We start from the raw sequence: 18,003 nt of genomic DNA, 5'->3' as shown, positions 1-18,003 counted from the left end.
GGAAAGGGGGAAAAAACCCAGCTTCATAGTGGAGAAACCTGACAAATATGACTTCAGTCAGGTGACCAAAGTGAACAGCGATAGTGATAAATCATGTTGGTGGCATGTACCCTTGATGTGATGTAATGAGAATGACCCTTTTCCTCTGTAGTCTTTCTCCCCCAAACCCATAACTGTAGTCTAACCATGAGAAAACAGACAAATCTCAACTGAGGGGCATTCTATAAAATATCTGACCAGTACTCCTCAAAACGGTCAAGATCACTAACAACGAGGAAAGGCTGAAAACTGTCACAGCCAGGAGGGGCCTAAGGAGACATGATGACTAAATGTAACATAATAACCTAGAACAGAAGAAGTACATTAGATGGAAACTAAGGAAATCTGCATAAAGTATGGACTTATACTTTAATGATAAAGTTAATAATATTGCAAGGCTGATAATAGTATATCAATATTGGTTAATTAATTGTGGTCAGTGTACCATACTAATGTAAGATGATCATACCAGGGGAAATTGGGTATAGAGAATATGGGAACTCTTTGTACCATCTTTTCAATTTTTCTATAAATCTAAAACTATATTAAACATTTTAAATAAAAAATTGAGGGTCTTATATTGGTAATTATTCACAGCTTATGGCTGAGACAGGTGGAATTGGGAATGCCCTTGGGAAGGTTTCAAAGAAGTCCAGAGAGGATTCTGGGAACTGCTCAGGGTTGAGAAATATGGGGGACAGGGCTGAGGAGGGAGATCTGTATATGCCCCAGTCTGAGAGGAGGTGCCAGAGGGAAAGGATCCTTGGGACAGTGTGTCCTGGGGCCCTTTCCTGATGTGGGAGGACTTCCAGAGGAGGCGAGTGGGTAGGGAGTGACAGCCTGGCTCCTATCATGCCTCTGGGACCAGCCCCGCTCCTCATCTGAGGCAATGCAGCAGAAGAGTTAAAGGATCGGCTCTGGAATCAGAAAAACTCTGCCACTTACCAGCTGTGTGACCTTGGATAAGGCTATGTCCTCTCTGAGTCTCAGAGTGCTCATCTATAAAGAGTGGGGAAAAATCTGTGTCAGAGGGTTGTTGCAAAGGTAAGTTGAGATAATGTCCTTGAGGGCCAACATCTCGTACACAATGGGGACTTGGTGAGGGTGTTACAGTCATTTCACCTTCTTTCTGGTCTACTGTTGAGCAGGATATAAAAGCCACTTCTCCTACATTCCTGAGATCCAGTCCTTCCCTGGATTCCAGATCAGTGTGGCAGTTTTAAAACATGGCCCCCAAATTCTGACACTCCTTCCATCAATAGGTGAGGGTCATATCCCCTCCCACTGAATCTGAGTTATATGACTGCTTCAACCAATAGAATACTCATATGGCAAAAGTGATGCTGTTGCCAGTTTCTGGACCTAGGCTTTAAGAAACTGCCAGCTTTCACTTCCTATCTCCTGGGATTCTCACTCTTGGACCCAGCCACCATACTGAGAGGAAGCCTGAGCAGCCTGTGGAGAAGCCCACGTGGAGAGGAAGCGAGGTCCCAGCCCTCAGCCCTGGCTGAGCTCCCAACCAGCAGCCAGCTGTCACTTGCTAACCATGCAGATCATCTTGCAAGTGGGTCCTCCAGTCCCCAGATGAGCTCTCCAGCCTTCATCTTGTAGAGCAGAAACTACCCTTTCCCACCATGCCCTGCCCAAACTGTAGATTCATGAGCTAAATCAATGATGGATGATGTTTTAAACCACTAAGTTTTGGGTTGCAAAACCATAGTAACCTGAACATCTGATAGCTGGGTCCAGATTTGATAACTGGGTCCAGATTCCCCCCCGCCCCGACCCCACCCCACTCCTCCTCTCCTCCTCTTCCATGTGCTTAGGTTGTGGTGTGATGGTTTAGTGCATGGATCTGGAACCAGACTGCCTGGGTTCAAATCCTGACTCTACCACTTATCAATTGTATGACTCTAAGCAAGCTACCTACTCTCTCTGTGCCTCTGGTACTTCATCTATAAAATGGGGATACCAATAGTATATGTTATAGACTTGTTGGGAGATTAAATGAACTAATAAATGTAAAGCACATAGAAAAACATGCAGCATGTTCACAATTATTCAGCCAAGCCAAGGTGCCAGCCCTCCTAAGCACTGGCCTGCTGGGCCCTCTGTCATCTAAGATCATCCTCGCCTGGCCACTTGGGGCCAACCAAAAAACCCAGGTGCCACCAGCCTGCCTCCCCCTATTATAAGGTATCACTCTTCCTTCTGGTGCCAAGCTCTGTCTGTGAGGCCGGCCTTGCTCATTCCCATGACACCCTGGTCCTTCCCTGCAGCTCTGTGATTCTGAATGCCTACCTGACTTCCTTTTGGCAGGGCTATTAGGGCATAAGGAAGTTGTCAGGTGAAAGTAGAGACCCCACTACAGAGTGGTGCACTAGTGGGGGGTTTTGGGGGCCTTCAGCTCATAAACTTCACTAGGAAATGGAAGCCTTATCATTCACACATCTCATGGGAAGACATGACTTTGTTGCTGAGATCGGAGTCCAGAGAGAATGGGACACCACAAGAGCAAGTCTCACTGCAGAAGCCAGAGAGTTTTCACTAAATTTTTCTCAGGAAGTGCCTGATGGCATGTGGTGGACTCCTGAGGAAGCTAAGGTTTCGTCTTAATTATATTTAGCCAGAAAAAAATGAACATGCTCTAAGAGACTTTCCCATGGATGTCTCAATGCAGAGAGCCCAGAGATGCCTTGCACCCAAGCTGCCCCCCAGGACTCAGGCCTCACTAGCTTTAGGGGACCGCTTTTGCTGCAGGGATGCATTGGGCTTCTCAGAGCTTTACAACACCAGGTGGGCAATGAGGGAGGGACTGAAATTCCCATGGGGTACAGGGGCCTTGGAAAAGGGGAGCCACTACCCCAGCCTGAGGAGCAGAGAGCAGGAGTCAGTGATCTGGTGAGGGGCAGTGGGAGCAGTCCAAATCCTGGAGCTTGCTGGTCCCAAAGTGCTGCTTCAGGATGGTCACCTGCCCTTCAGCAGATCTTGCCCCAAGCCTTCCTGCTGCCTTCAATTCCACCACTGGGCCTGGAAGAATGACCTGCTGCTTCCTGCTGGGAATGTCATGGAAAGACATTCCTATTGACCTGCAGGAATAGAATTCAGAATCCTTCCTCCACCCCCTCAGTGGAGACAGAAAGGAGGGAGGATGAAGAGGATCTGGGGGCAGGGAAGCAGGAGGACCGGGATCCCAGCAGGACGGGGGCCTGGCTGCAGGGAGAGGCCAGAGGCCAGAGGCCAGCAGGGATGGGGAGGCATGTGCAGAGGCTGCCACAGCCCCCCTGGGACACCTGAGCCCCAGCAGGAGTCGTGGCGGAGGTGGTCAGGACACCTGGAGTGTGTGTGTTTTGGTTGGGGGATGTGAGGCACAGAGAGCCCCAAGTCAGAGTCTGCTCTCTGCCATGGAACGTGGTGACAGCAGCAAGCAAATTCCTTAACCTCTGGGAGTCCCATTTATAAAACAGGGACAATGTTGCACACGTGTGCACACACACCACCACCGCCACCACCACTGGCAGTTTCCAGAAGAAAGGATTTTTTTGCTTGAAAAGTCTTGGATATGTCAGTGTGTCCCGTGCATCACTAAGAGGAGCTAGAATATGAGGTACTTCCCGAGCTTGGCAGATCTCAGGCCCTTTCATGTGGCGAGAGGAGCCTCTCCTGAAGCTGATGATTAAGGCGGTAGTTCTCAACCCTGGCTGGCTGAACAGTAGAATCCTCTGGAGACTAAAAAAAAAAAAATGATGCTGGACCCCACTGCAGACAATGGAATCCAGGAGGCTGTATTGCTTTACGGCTCAGGTGACTCTAATGAGAGGCAGGATTGAGGGCCATGGCATCTGACTTGGTGGGGGACTCCTGCACTAGTTCCTTCCCCAGTCCCCACAGTCGTGCGCTGAGCCAAGCAGCCAGGGTTGTTGGGGGAGGGAAGAAGATGCCCGGCTTCCTTGGGCAGGATGGAGCTAGATGCTTCTCTACTGCCGTAGCCCCTAGCAGGGCTCAGTGGCTGTCCCTGCACTGATCGGAAGGCACAGGCCTTCTGCCTCCCAGGACTCTCTAGTCCCTCAACCTGTGCTGCTTTTGGTGCACTGCCATGGCTTAGGTGGCTGGATCACCTCTGTGTGCTCCCAGCCCTGATTCTAGCAGCCCCGGCAGCCTGGCATGGTCCGGTCCCCTCTTACAGGTCTTGTGTGCAGCTGGCGTGAGGCCTAGAATCCGTCAGTAGCTTCATTGATATGCAGCCCCAGTTCTGCCCTAGTTCAAGATTTCAGAGCCTCAATGCACCACCCCAGGCTTTTCTACTCCCTCATCACCTTGGAAACAGGTCTCCAGGGACCCAGGGAGGATGGTGGGGTTGTTCCTGTAGGACAGAGTAGGGCATGGGTGGGAACCAGTGCTGGCTGGCTGGGTTGGGGAGAGGCCTAGCAGAGACAAGGCTTGGCAGGGTTGGGGGGTAGGGAGGCAGCCATGGGGAGGGCCAGGGCAGGCTCACCCTGGAGAAAGGGCCCTTTCTCAAGTTCACTGGCTTAGAAAGGGTGGTATTTTCTTTCTTTCTTTCTTTTTTTTTGGTGTGGTTTTTCTCCCCTAGTAAGGGTGCCTTTTTCCAATTTACACAAAAGTGTCATATGTATAAGTGGTGGCTGGTGCTCGAGCTGCCTTCAGGCAGCTTTGGGGCTCAGCCCTAGAACTCCCTAGAGTGGGTGCCTCTGGCTTTGCCCAGCCCCAGCCCTGAGATGAAGAGGGGAAGCACCTTCTCCTCCCAGAGCCCAAATCAGCCAAGCTCCCCTTACCAAGCCCAGGTGGGGTGACAGTTGTGTGGAACCTGTCTTGGGCTCCCTGAGTACTTCCTGAGCCCAGGATCCCTATCACACCCACCTGGTCAGTGATTTATCTGTGGGTACAGCCAGGTTAGGACCAAAAACCATGTTTAGTTCTCCTTGTCTTTGAGACTTCATGATACTTGTGGATCCTTTCTCCATAAATGCCTGCTAAGCACAAACCACAGCAGCATGAAATTTCAGGGGAGGTCCAGGTCAATGCCCCCAGTTAATGACCCTGCTGCAGATGCAAGGGCCTTTGGTCTGTGGCTTGGCTCTGCTGCTCTGTCACCACTGGGTCCTTGGGTCTGTGTGTCCATCTGGAGATAGGGGTCTTGCCCTTCCCAACCAGGATTGCCAGTGAGTGTGGGGGCTGGCACCCAGCTGGCTGACTGGGTCTTCCTGCTCAGAGTGGCTGTTGTGGGTGTCCTACCCTGGTCGCTTTACCAGCCTGCGATCCACAGCCCAGATGCTGCATGAATTGGCTGCCAAGGCTCACTGCTGCCTGCTTCTATGAATAATTTTCCTGGCCCAATAGTCTGGGAGATTATCCCCTCCCAGGCGTCCACCCTCCAACTCCCAAAGTCAATGCCTGACCCAGGACGGATGAATCCATGGTGCTCCAGAACTCCCATGGGATCAGGCTACAGTGTGAGGCCACACTTTTGCTTGGGTTTCTCCCCACCCCATCCCACTTCCTAACTGCCCTGCTCCCAAGATCGCTCCTCCAATAAGCCATTTTCACAGGGATCCCCATCTAGGGCTCTGCTTCCAGGCATCTAACCTGAGATGTCAGACATGGCCTCTATGAATCTGAGGGCCCTGTGGCTCCTGGAGCATGTGGCCTGGGATGGGGATGAAGTTGATCAAGGTGTGAGCTGTCTTTGGCAGCAGGAGTCCAGGGGGGTCCAGGGCAGGGTGGGAAGCTCTGGAGCCTACACTGGGGGCATTAGTCTGGGCAGAGGAGGCAGGCTGGGGTGTGGGCTGCTCAGCCTCTTCTCCCTTCCCTCGGTCCCCATCCTGAGCCTGGCCTCTAAGGAGGCACGTGTTATTAGTCCTGTCTTACAGATATGGCAGCCAAGACCAGGTATTCACCTCTTCTCTAAGCCTTAGGTCACCCCTTGAATCGAGTGCCTCTGCCAAACCCCAAAGCCTGTGTCCCACTCACTGACCCCAAGCAGTCACCCAGTCCCTGCTGTGGGGGGCTGGCAGAAGCCAGACCCTTGGCAGAAAAGAATTTTGGGGAAATTAAGTTCTGGGCCTTCTCCTGGTATGGGGAAGTGGCCTGGCTGCGCTGGGCTGGCTGGAGCAACTGGCCTGACCCACCCAGCTGGCAGCTGGACTGTGAGTTGGGGAAGCAGACTTCTGCAGCCTCCCTTCCCCTTTCCTGCCACGGGGAAGGGTCTCCTAACTTCCCTGCCTCCTGCTGACTCTGCCCCTGCCTGGGTGCGGGGAGGGTGGGACAGTGCTGAACACAAATGCAGAAGTACAATGGGGACCGTTCAATCATGGTCATTGGCAGAGCTGGGGACTCTCTCAGGATAGAGGGTTTCTTGGGGCCCTTCACATCATCACATCATGTCATGTATACCCTGCCTGATCTCAGAGGAGGGAAGGTCTTTGACACTTGGGCCATTCCAACCTCCTCCTCCCCACCCCCTGCACTCCCCACCCCCTGCACTCCCCACTGCATCAGGACACCCTCTGGGCCTTCGGGGAAGAGGGTGGGGGAGAGGCTGAGGGGAAAGGTAAGACCCAGCTGAGAAGGCTGAGGCTGGAGAGGAGGAAGTGCTGGGTGTTTTGCTGACACGCTAACTGCCTATGTTGGGCTGGCCAGCATTGGCACCACCGGGCCAGTGCAGCCAGTCACATTTGTGCTGCAGCCACTGTTTCCTGTGTTCAGCCTATGGGGACACTGCAAAGGCCGGGCACCAGCACCAGCGGATTCTCTGGCCCATAGCCACTCTGATAAGCTCAGGCTCGTCTGGCGGAAGGAGGGTGGTGGCCCTGTGGCCTCAGTGGCCTGGCCCCAAGATCTGTAGCCATTGTTGCTGTCCAGCATGTTTACCCAAATCTTTGTTCCACTCACCCTCTGGGCTCCTGGGATGGGGTAGGGCCCGCTTAAACAAGAGTCACTTTTGGGTTTGCAAAAACCTCCAGGCACATGTGGATGTTAGGAAGGGAACCTATGCAAACCTTCTGGGGCAGCTAAGCCATATGTATTTCAAACTCTAGAGATGTACATACCTTCTGACTCATCAATTCACGTCCGGGAATTGATCCTAAGGAAATAATAGCACATTCATACAAAGCATGTGCAGAAGGATGCTAATCTCTGCCTTGTTTAGAATTGATATCAGTCAATAGGCAATTGGTACATTCACACAATGGATAACTTGGCAGCTGTTGACCCAATGATGGAATTATCAGTAAAGCTGCCGTGAACATTCTGGTACAAGTTCTTTGGCCAGCATAAGCACACCTTTCTCTTGGGTATATACCTAAGATGGAATTGCTGTGTTCAAAAGATTGTGAATGTTCAATTTGAGTTGATGCTGCAAAACAGTGATTGTCCCAACCAACACTCCCACCGCCAGCTTATGAGCACTCCAATTGCTCTAACATCTTCGTCAACACTTAGTATTGTCAGCCTGTTTCATTTTGGCTCTTCTAGTAAATATGTAAAAGTGTTGCACTGTGGTTTTAATCTGCATTTCTAAATATACACCAACAGGGAAATGAAATGAATTGTATATATTTATAAAGTGCTATACAGCAATGAAAAAGAATGAACTACTGATTTATGCAAATACAATGATAAACCTCAAAAAACCATTATACACAAATTGCACACAAAAGAGTGTATGATTCCGTTTACATGAAATTCCCAAACAGGCAAAACTAATCTAAGATAGAGATCAGAAGAGTTTCCTATGGAGATGGGGAGGTATTGACCAGAAAGAGGATGAGAGAACTTTCCAGAGTGTTGGAAATGCTTGATACCTTGTTCTGGGAAGTGGTTAAATAAGTGTATACATATATAAAATTTTATCAAACTTAATATCTTTGCATTCTGTTGTATATAACATGTACTTATATAGAAAAAAAATTTCTAAATATTTACCAAAAGAGGGAAAATAATGTGGATCTATATTGATTAATCTGGAATTACAGTCAAAACATACTAAATATAAAAAGCAAGTTGCAAAATCCTATGAACATCTAGGGCTTCCCTCATAAGCTCTTCTTTTGTGAGAGTCCAGTGTATTTCATTTTAAGCTAGCATAAAATGTGGGGTTTATAGTGAATACTATTCTTTGAAAAGGATTCAAAATATAAAGGAACCATTGTATAGAGATAATAAATTAATAATACATTGGTGAGGAAACCAAATAGAATAGCTCTCAGTACCACATTTTGAAGGACTGAAAAAATGTGTATCTAGAGGACCATGATAAGGCATGAGAATCTGTAAATTACATATAATGAAGACAGTTAAAGAAACTTGGGTTATTTAATCAGGAAAATAGAATCCTTGGAAGTAAGTATTTTCAAGGATTTGAAGGCTTATTATCATATGGAAAATGTCTCACACTTACTTATTCTGTATCATTAGAAAGAGATACAAAAAGAAACAGGAAAGTTCTCATCAGAGAGTGGGCCTCTATTGATAGGGTATTGAATGGGCTGGTCATTAAGGTTCCTTCCAATTCTGATTCAAAAAGTCAAATTATGGGCTGGCCAGTTAACTCAGTTGGTTAGAGTGCATCCTTATAACCCCAAGGTCACAGATTCAAATCCCCATATTGGCCAGCTGCCAAAAAATTATAATAATTTTTTAAAAAGAAAAAAGAAAAAAAAAAACAAATTATATGGGCAAATTGCACATCCAGAGTCTCATAGGGAAGAGCTAAGACTAGAATCTGAATCCTACACTCAAGCAGTGAAGTTCTATAAGCAAGCTGAAGAGAGAAACAAAAAGGGGTACAGTAGACATAGTAAAAACAGCAGCAATACTTCCTCCCATCTTTGCCAGAACACCCCTTCCCAATGTGACTTTTTAGCTTCTCCCATCAGGAAGTGAAACATTTTTCCATCCCTTGAAGCTGAGCTTGGTTCTGTGACTTTCTTTGGCCAATGGGCCATTAGCAAATGTGAAGCAGAGGCTGCAAAAGAGCTTCCACACTGAGTTCACCCTCCTTTGCTGCTCTTATGATTGCCACCATGTGAACTAGGCCAGGCTAGTCTGCTGGAGACGTGTCCCAGTCACTTCCATCAGCCCAGATAACAAAATAACAGCCAGTTCCAAGCCCCAGACATGTGAGTGAGACCATCCTCACCAAACAGCCTCCAGGTGGCCTACCAGCTCACTGCAGTGACATGAGTGAGCCCAGGTGAGGCCAGCAGAAGAGCCACCCTGCTGAGCCCAGTTCAATTTGCCAACCCACAGTCAGGACCTACTGAATGCTTATCTTAAGTCACCCAGTTTTTTTGGGAGGTGGGATGTTAGATAGTAAAACTAACTTACACAAAAGGCATCTTTCTTAATCACATTCTAAATCACATATTTCAGAGATTCTAGAGGCAAGAAGTACCTTAATTAGTCATGACATATTTTTAAAATCAAGATATTCTCAGCCTTGGATGGGGACAGACAAGTCCCTGGAAACACAACAGAGAGACATGTAATAATAGGTGTAGGGACAATAATAACACTAGTGTAGTGATTGCTAACATTACTGTGCCAGGTGCACACCTAAGCCCCTTCCACATATTGACTCTGAATTATCATAACAAGCCTCAGAGTCTGGTTCTAACATTGAGACATACCCGCTGGAAGTACCTATGGGACGGCTCACACATGCTGGGGCTTGTGAGGAGTGGGGGCAGGAAATGTGGCCTCTTAGAGCAATTGTGGAGGGAAGACATGTTCTCTTAGGCCCTGACTTCTCTCCCACCCTACAGCCTCCTTGTCTTTGATCCATCCCTGCCTGTCCTTTCTCTAGGAAATCTTCCAGGGGCTTCTATGGTGTGCTCAGTAATTTCCAGATGCCACATTCAGAGGATCCCCTTTCTAAGCTCTCATGCCCCCCTGTTCCCTCTTCTCACCCTACCCCATATCCTTTTACATGATTTCAAAGTGGAAAGGACTCTAAAGCTGCCCTTTGCACTGAGACCAGGAAGCAGAAAAGTCAAGGCACTGGCTCAAGGCCACCAGCCATGCCTGCAGAACCCAGACTTCTTGGGTTCCAACCCAATGTTTTTCCCATCATGTGAATGCATCATGGGGCTGCTCGTGAGGCTGACAGGGCTGAGCTCCGGACTTTGGGCTCTGCAGTCCAGAGAAGACAAGACAATCCTTGAGGTCTTTGGGTTTGGGCTGAGATGGAAACAATAGGATCTGAGGATGTACCCACTGGAGAGGCACAGTTTTTCCTGTGCTGTCTTGGTTTGCTGTATTTTCTTCCGTCCTTGTCTGAAACAATTTCAGCCTCTCCCAGTGTTGGATTTGACCAAACTCCTGGTGGAGGTGGATGTGTGGGTGGTGCCATTGTGTGGTATGTAACTGGATGGGGGTATCTGCGTGAGTGCCACGAGCACACATCACAGCGTGTCTGTCTGTCTTAACAAGCATCTGTCTGTCTGGGTATGATGTGACTCAGATGCTGAGGCTCACGTTTCCTCAGCCCTCCCCCCATCCCTCCCCCATTCCCCTGCAGCTCTCACAGCAGCTGTATACCCCCCTCCCCAAAGAATGTCCCTGGCAGCCACAATGCCCACCCCAGGCTGCAAGCAGCAGCACAGGTGGGGGTGCTGTGTCCAGCTGGTCCCATGACAGGGCCACCTGGGAGAAGTCTCCCCCCAGTGACCCCCATTAGTGCTGCTGTTAGCAGCTGTCGCCCTGAGAGATAGGAGTGTCCCTCTTGGAGGCCAGGCTCCCCGTCTATGAGAGCCCAGTCCAAGGGAGTGGGATTGGCTGGGAACCCCTGGAGTGCAGGCTCCGTCACTCTGTATTCTTGATGTCCATCAACAGATATGTGCTCAGCATCGCCAATGCTCCGAGGCTTTCAGCATGGGCAGGCAGCAGTTCCCACATGAGACCCAATTGTCTGGGGGTGCTGGGTGGGGATGGGAGGGCTCCTCTCAGAGAAGGTACTGTGATTCTTAGAAGTCCCCAAACCACTGCTCTAAGGGGATAAAGACCTGACACCATGAACTCTCGTGACAACAACAAACAAGACCTAATGTGGGTTGTGAGAGAAGACCAGAAACACTGTTTTGGTGGCTTAGAGGGAGGCTAGGGGGTAGGAGTGGGTGGCAGGTGACACCTGCCGTGGGTGTTGGAGGATGGGTGGGAAGCAGAGGAGAAAGTGGAAAGGGCCGTCCTGGCAGAGGCGCAGCATGAGCACAGGCACGGCTGCCCCAAAGCACTTCCAGCTCAGTTGCGAGACCAAACCCGGCGCCCAGTGAAGAAGCTGGGAAGCGCCAGCATATGCACAGACATCTGATTGTGAGGCACGGCCATTACTGGGAGAGGCACTTGGTGAGACTTAAGGGGGCTGGGGAGGTGGAGGTGGGTCAGAGAAGGGAAGAGTGCTGCAGGGGTGGCATTCATGAACTCTGGAAAGCCACCCATTCCTGATATTGATCTTGAAGACCAGAGGCCCAGGGACAGGGGGCCAAGGGCAAGGACCCTCAGCTCATCCCAGCAAGGGTAGCCAGGGATTAGTGCATCTTAAGTGACACTTAAGCCTGGGCTAGCCTCCCTCTGGCTGCTCTTCTTTGGCTCCCAGGGAGGTCTTTGCCCTCACGCAGGCCACATCTGTGGAGCACAGTTGAGCAGGGAGCTCTGGGAGGCTCACCTCATTCTGGCTGAGCAGCTTGAATTGTGCTGTGTGACCTTACGCAAATCACTTCCCCTTTCTGGGCCTCAGTTTCCTCACCCATTGAATGAGGGGGCTGGGCTCCGTGGGATCACAAATAGTTCTCTCTCACCTGCCAGCCCTGATTAACTGGTAAGGCTGAAGGGCTGCACGGAGGATTGCGAAGCTCAGTTCAAGTGCTCAGGGACAGACGCTGTGATCAATTAGTGGTGTCTGCTGTGGCCTCCTGGGGGATTGGTGGTACTTGTGCCTCATGTCTGCCATCTTCCTAACACCCTTTGTGACAGCCTGTGCTCTAATAGTGAGCAGAGGACAACCTCCCACATTCTCCCAGTACTTGTGACACATCTCATGTGTGTCCCCCAGGGCCAGACATCTAGATGGAAGACAAGTGTCTCTAAGCAGCTTATTCTTGGCCTCATGTAGACAAAGGCACAGCTACAATTTTGAAGAAGAGGGAGGGTAAATACCCGCAAATCAGAGTTCTTGGTCCATTTGTTTTTCCTGGCATTTTAAGAAATTTGTGCTCAGCTGCATTTATTTATAGCTGTTAAGAAGGAAATTTTGGTTGTTGTTTTGTTCGTTCTTTTGCAGAAACAGAAAAAGATCTGTAAGTATCGTCAAGAAAAGAACAGACCAAGAGAAATTGATGAGTTATATAAATGAACTTAAATAGAACTCAAAATCTTGAGAACTTTAATCAGAAAATATGTATATGTTGGTGAAAGGTGTGTGTAGTTGATTATGTGTCTGTTGTATGTGTGTGAGTGTGGCATATTTGTGCAGCATGGTTCATGCACAAGGCATATGTTCATGTAGTGTGAATGTGATATGAGTGTGTGTGTATTGAGTGTGTGCATGTGTTATTAGAAGGTATGTTTGTAGGGCATAGAAGTGTATGTGTTTGGTGTGGGTATACACAGTAGGCAACTTGTATGCACTAAGCATATAGAAAAGATAGGTATGGTGTGAATGTGTAGGATGTGTGTGTATCACATATGTGCACATGACCTGTGTCATGTATATTCCAGGTTAGCATGTGGTATCCTTGCTCTGTGACACACTGTCCTCGAGCAGGGCCCAGCAATAATAAGAACTAACACTGGCATTTGAAACTGCTCCCGGTGGAGCCACAGCAGAAAATGAGAGCCAAGGGCCCTGTAACTTTTTTGAGGCTCGCTCTTCCAGAAGGAAATCAGGAATTTCTGGGATCTGCTTTACATACCCTGCAAAACCCAGACAAGCAGAAAGCGACTGGAGTTCAGTGGAAACCCAGCTGCCAGCCCACAAGCCCAATTAAAAAGCTTGCAGTTTGCAGTTTCCAAGAAAAATTGCTCATCAAACTTTCCAGACCTTTTTTCCCCTTCAGCAAAGATGGGAAAATGTTCCCAATGGCCTTTCACTGGAAAGTCGAGCAATTTCCATGATGGATTTGGGGCACTTCATCAGTGATAGCAAAGGGGAAGGTTTAAGAAAAGTAACAACTAGCTGTCAGACACTGGAGCTTCCAGAACAATTTTCACGGTGAGGTTTGTTTCCCCTAGCACAATGGAGGCCACAAAACATGTATGTGTGTGTGTGTGTGAGAGAAGCAAATCACTCTCTTAACTGCCCTCAGGAAAGATGTACAGAGGATTTTATTCCCCGGCAGAGGGGGCCAAGGGGACAGCAGGGGAGTGAAGGCCACTGCACCTCATGCCCTTGCAGAAAACACGGCCGATAGTTGAGCCTCAGCTTCTGATTTGTCAAGAGAGGTTGTTGACCTCAGTCCTTCCTGCCACACAGGACTGAGGGTTGAGTCCAGAGGCAATAGCCATGAATGTTTTTGCAGAGATGAAGGGACAGTCCCGAGGGGTGAGGTTGTTCCTGGCATGGGGCCTGGTACCTAGTAGGTGTCCAGTAAATAGCTGTTGAATGAATGAGTGGCCCAGCAGGGACAATCCAAGAGAAACAGTCTGATTTCCACCAACCTCCGAGCAGGGCTTCCAGGGCAGAGCTTAGGGCGGACGCGTCTGCTGGTCCAGCTGCCCTGTTTCCTCCTTCCCTTTTCCTGTCCCTCTCCCCATAACCTCAGACGGTTCCCACGCCCTTGCTGGGGGGATTCTGCTGCCATTGTTTGGCTGTTCTCGGGGCCCAGGCCTCTGCCAGCCTAGACCCTTCACTGGACCAGGAAAAGGGGAGAAGGCAGAGTGTGGGGAAGCTGCAGGGATTGATGAGAAAAAGAATCAAATTTCAGATGTATCTGATTAGTGCAGTCGTAGGTGAGAAAACCAAGGTTCAGAAAGGAACAGGGACATCCCCAAGTTTACACCAAAAGGTGGTAGCGTAATAACAATCATCATAATGATGGTAATAACAGGGTCTATTATATATGGTGTGATACTGAGATAATATTTTTAAAAATATTAACTGGTGTTTTCCCCAATATTTTCTTGCACTCCTAGCTCTGCCTCCACTTCCTTTAGCTAGTTTGCTTTGAGGCATGCATAGAGAATATATTCGTATGGCTCCTGGGGTTACTGGAGGGGAACTAGTGAGGCTGCTGGGGGCTGGAAGCAGTCCCAGGACCCTGGGTGGGAGGCCTGAGCTTGACCAGTCAGCATTTGCTGCCTCAGGGAATAGGCTATAATTGCTGGATTTTGAGTTTCAAAAACCAGACTGCAGAAATTCTAAAATAAAAAATAATTAAACTTTAAGCTCAATGGATTAAACAGAGCTGTAGCACAAAGAGGTAACTAAGTAGAAAATAGGAAAGAGTGTTTGTTTGACAGGTGTGAAGAGGAGATTGAGAAGGTCCAACCTATGCCAAATAGAATTCCAGGAAGGGAGATTGGAAAGAATGAGAGTCAATATTGGAGGGACAACAGCTAAGAATTCTCTAGAAGTGAAGACAGACATGAGTTTTCACACAGCAGAATTTTGCCACACTTTGGACCATATCACGGTGCAATTCAGATCTCAGAGAGAAAGCTTCTTGACCCCCTTGTGCCCTGAACCCCCTCTCTGCTTGACCTCCTGCAGACCTAACCACAGTACTCTTTACTTCTGCACTGAATCTTAGACTGCTTTCATTAGGGATTCTTTGGTGGGCAAGTTTTGCCTCCTCCATGAATCTGGGAGCTTCTGGAGGATAGGAGCCCTTCTCCTAACCCCTGGTGCTGGGAAAAAATGGCAAGCCACCTACCCAGAGATCAAGTGGAGTCCTGGGCAGGCAGGTCAACTCCTCCTGTCCCAGTTTTCTCATATGTACAACGGGAATTAAAAATCCTGGTCGGAGCTTTCTGAGATTTAAACACTGGGTGATTTCCTCAGACACTATGTTCCTGTTCCATTTAACCCATTGAATTATTAATTTCACTCTTTTTATTTCTAGATTTCTTCCCATTTCTGCCTATTCTTTTCTTTTTCTTCATATGACTCATGAGGAACCATAAAGCAGTGGCTTTTGTCTTAGTCTGTTCAAGCTGCTGTAACAAAATACCTGAGACTAGGTAATTTATGAACAACAAAAATGTATTTCTCACAGTTCTGGAAGCTGGGAAGCCCAAGATCCAGGTGCCAGCAGATTCGGGATCTGGTGAGGGCTTGCTCTCTGCTTTAAAGATAGCACCTTCTTGCTGCATTCTCACACGGAGGAAGGGGCAAGGTGACTCCCTGAGGGCTCTTTTATAAGGGCACTAAACCTATTCATGAGGGCTCCACCCTTGTGACTTAGTTGTGGAGGATACTAACATTAATAAAGCAAATGTATTTCACAGGGCCTAGCTTCCAAACCCCTGTAGTTTCAGGTATAACCTAACTTTTTAAAATTACATATAGAAATGTTAAGCTTGAGAAAGACAGGAAACTTTCCCCAGGCTAAAGTCTCTGTTGTAGATAAAGAATTGTAACACAGCAAAATTGCTGGCTCAAGGACAGGTGTCCTTGGTTAACCTACTGATTGACATGTTAAGAAAGTTACTTGATTGTTATGTAAACATACTAAGGAAATTGCTGTAGGGAAAGAAAGTGTTTGCTAAGAATAAGACTTTGTTGGTGGATCGACTTAACTTTTTACAAATTGCATTATGGAATGTCACTTTGTTATTTCACTGATGCTACTAGTCTGTGTGTTCTTTGTAATGATTAAATCAACTGAATTTTCTTGTGAAACTTCCTTGTCTTTACAGTAAAAGGGAGAGGCTAACTTTGAATTGGACAGTCACATTCAGTTTTCTCCTCCTAATGGGGAAATTACTAAAGTGCAGTCCTTTTGGGCCTCTCAATGCATACATAGTGCTTTGAGTAATCGTATAATTTTTTTTTTCATCTCCATTACACAGGGGGAAGTGTAACACTTAGTCACCTCCTAAAGGCCTCACCTCTTAATACAATCACATTGGACACACTTGCCCTCTCACCATGTGATTCCCTTCACCACCTCGGACTCTGCAGAGAGTGCTCTCCAGGAAGAAGGCCCTCACCAGATGTGCCTCCTGGACCTTGGATTTCCCAGCCTCCAGAATTGTAAGAAATAAATTTCTTTTCTTTATAAATTAAAAAAGAAATACTATCACATTGGGTATTAGGTTTCAGCATATGAATTTTGGAGGGATACCAACATTCTGACCATAGCAACTCTCATGCTTAGTTTTAGCAGCTGAGACTTTTCAACAAATAAAAAGTATATTGTTGGAAACTCAAAGCAGAATAAAGGACCTGCTGGTTGAATTAGGGTGAGTGGAGGTGAGATAAAGACACAGAGTCCAGCTGGCTTATTTCTGCGTTTTTCCTTAGATCGTCCCTGGAGCACCTTGGCTGGAGCAAAGTTGGAACACCTCCCATCGAAAGCTTGACTGCAGCTTTCCCCAAAATGCATTTCTGCCTTAGGACTATGTGTCCCATAAGAAAAGTGTTTTGTGGTCAAATAAGTTTAAGAAACATTGGATTAAACCAAAGCGAGTTGGGTCTTTTCAGGATTTCTTGGTGACTTTAATATTTACATTGTGAAGTCAGAGAACATATTTCTATGATCTTAGTCTTTTTAAATGTATTGAGACTTCTTTTGTTGCCAAAAATAAAAATGGAATACAATTAAAAATTTTTTTTTACATTGTGTCCTGGGAGTCTTTAAAAGGGTAGCTGATGTGCTGAGTTCTGCAAACCTACCTGTTAAATTAAGGATCATCCCTATAGGCTGGTGTTGTACAGAATACACAAGGGAATGTTTTACTGGATAATAATAATAATAACAATGTTTCCTATGTCTCTCCTTCAAGACCTAGTAGAGGGCTAGACACTAAAATGGGGGGAGGCATTTACCTAAGTCCTGTGTAGGAAGCCCAGTGATTTCCAGGCCTTTTTCTTCCTGTCTTGGTTCTGCAGAAACAAACAGCGCCTGGGCCAGCATGGATATGGTGAGCCCTGGTTCCAGTGGTTCATTTTTCCTGAAACATCTCTGTCCCTTGGCTGAGTCGGCCCTTTGGCCCAGGCAGGAGGCCCCTGAGCTTGGCCGTGAGAGCTCTGGGAAACCTGGTTCCTATTGGCTGCCCCCTTCTCGGCTGCCTGTAAAGCGGCCCAGGCTACTCTTTCCTCTTCTTACCGGCAGGAAGAATTTCTGGAAATGGGGCTGGGCCAGTGACAATGAGGCAGAATGCCCTCTGCCTCTTACCAGACCAGCTCTGCCGGTAGACCCACTGCCCTCAGGGACTGGGGCCCACAGAGGCAACCCTTCCCTGCCCTGTCACAGAGCGGGGGGTGGGCCAGCCCTGACAGGCCAGCCCTCCCACAACCTCAGGCTCCAGGAACGACAGGACAGGATGGGATAGGAGGGGCAAGCACCCTGGGCCATGTCCCAGAGCCACATCCCATGGTTGGCCTGTCTGACCTCTTCTTGCCCCTTCTTGCCCACCGTCTTTCCCTCTTTCTTGCATTCCCTGAACAGCCGGACAGTGAGGGGAGGCGCTTCCACCAGGTGCTGGGACACTCTGGGGGTCGGGGTGCGGTTGGGCAGTCCAACATGCAACCGGGGATGCCAGTATAATGTGTTAAAGGGCTTTGACAGACGCCAGAGTTGCAAAAGCACTTGTTCCAGCCTGGGGATGAGGACCGCCTTCCTGGGGACACCCATTTATTAAGCAGCTTCCATGGCTTCCAGGATGGGCTGAGGGTATAAGAGGAAACCTTGGAATTTCCATGCTGAGTCGTCTGCCTTCCCATCTCTTTCTCTCTTTTCCTTTTTGCTTGTGAGCTGGCTGCATCCCCACCTCTCCCTGACTCGT

The 18,003-nt window shown here is 48.3% G+C and overlaps 1 long non-coding RNA gene across 1 annotated transcript in view; it reads left to right on the top strand.

The window, feature by feature from the left end:
* The window catches only part of LOC134363446 (uncharacterized), an 84,659-nt gene extending 68,416 nt beyond the window's left edge, over positions 1–16,243 (top strand). The window contains exon 3 of the long non-coding RNA XR_010021710.1: positions 16,066–16,243. This is a non-coding gene — a long non-coding RNA (uncharacterized LOC134363446). The remainder of the gene's footprint in view (positions 1–16,065) is intronic.
* Positions 16,244–18,003: the final 1,760 nt, after the last annotated feature.

This window comes from Cynocephalus volans, chromosome 14 (genome assembly GCF_027409185.1).
Source record: "Cynocephalus volans isolate mCynVol1 chromosome 14, mCynVol1.pri, whole genome shotgun sequence".
Taxonomy (NCBI): Eukaryota; Metazoa; Chordata; class Mammalia; order Dermoptera; family Cynocephalidae; genus Cynocephalus; species Cynocephalus volans.
This window is presented reverse-complemented; position numbering and strand designations above follow the sequence as displayed.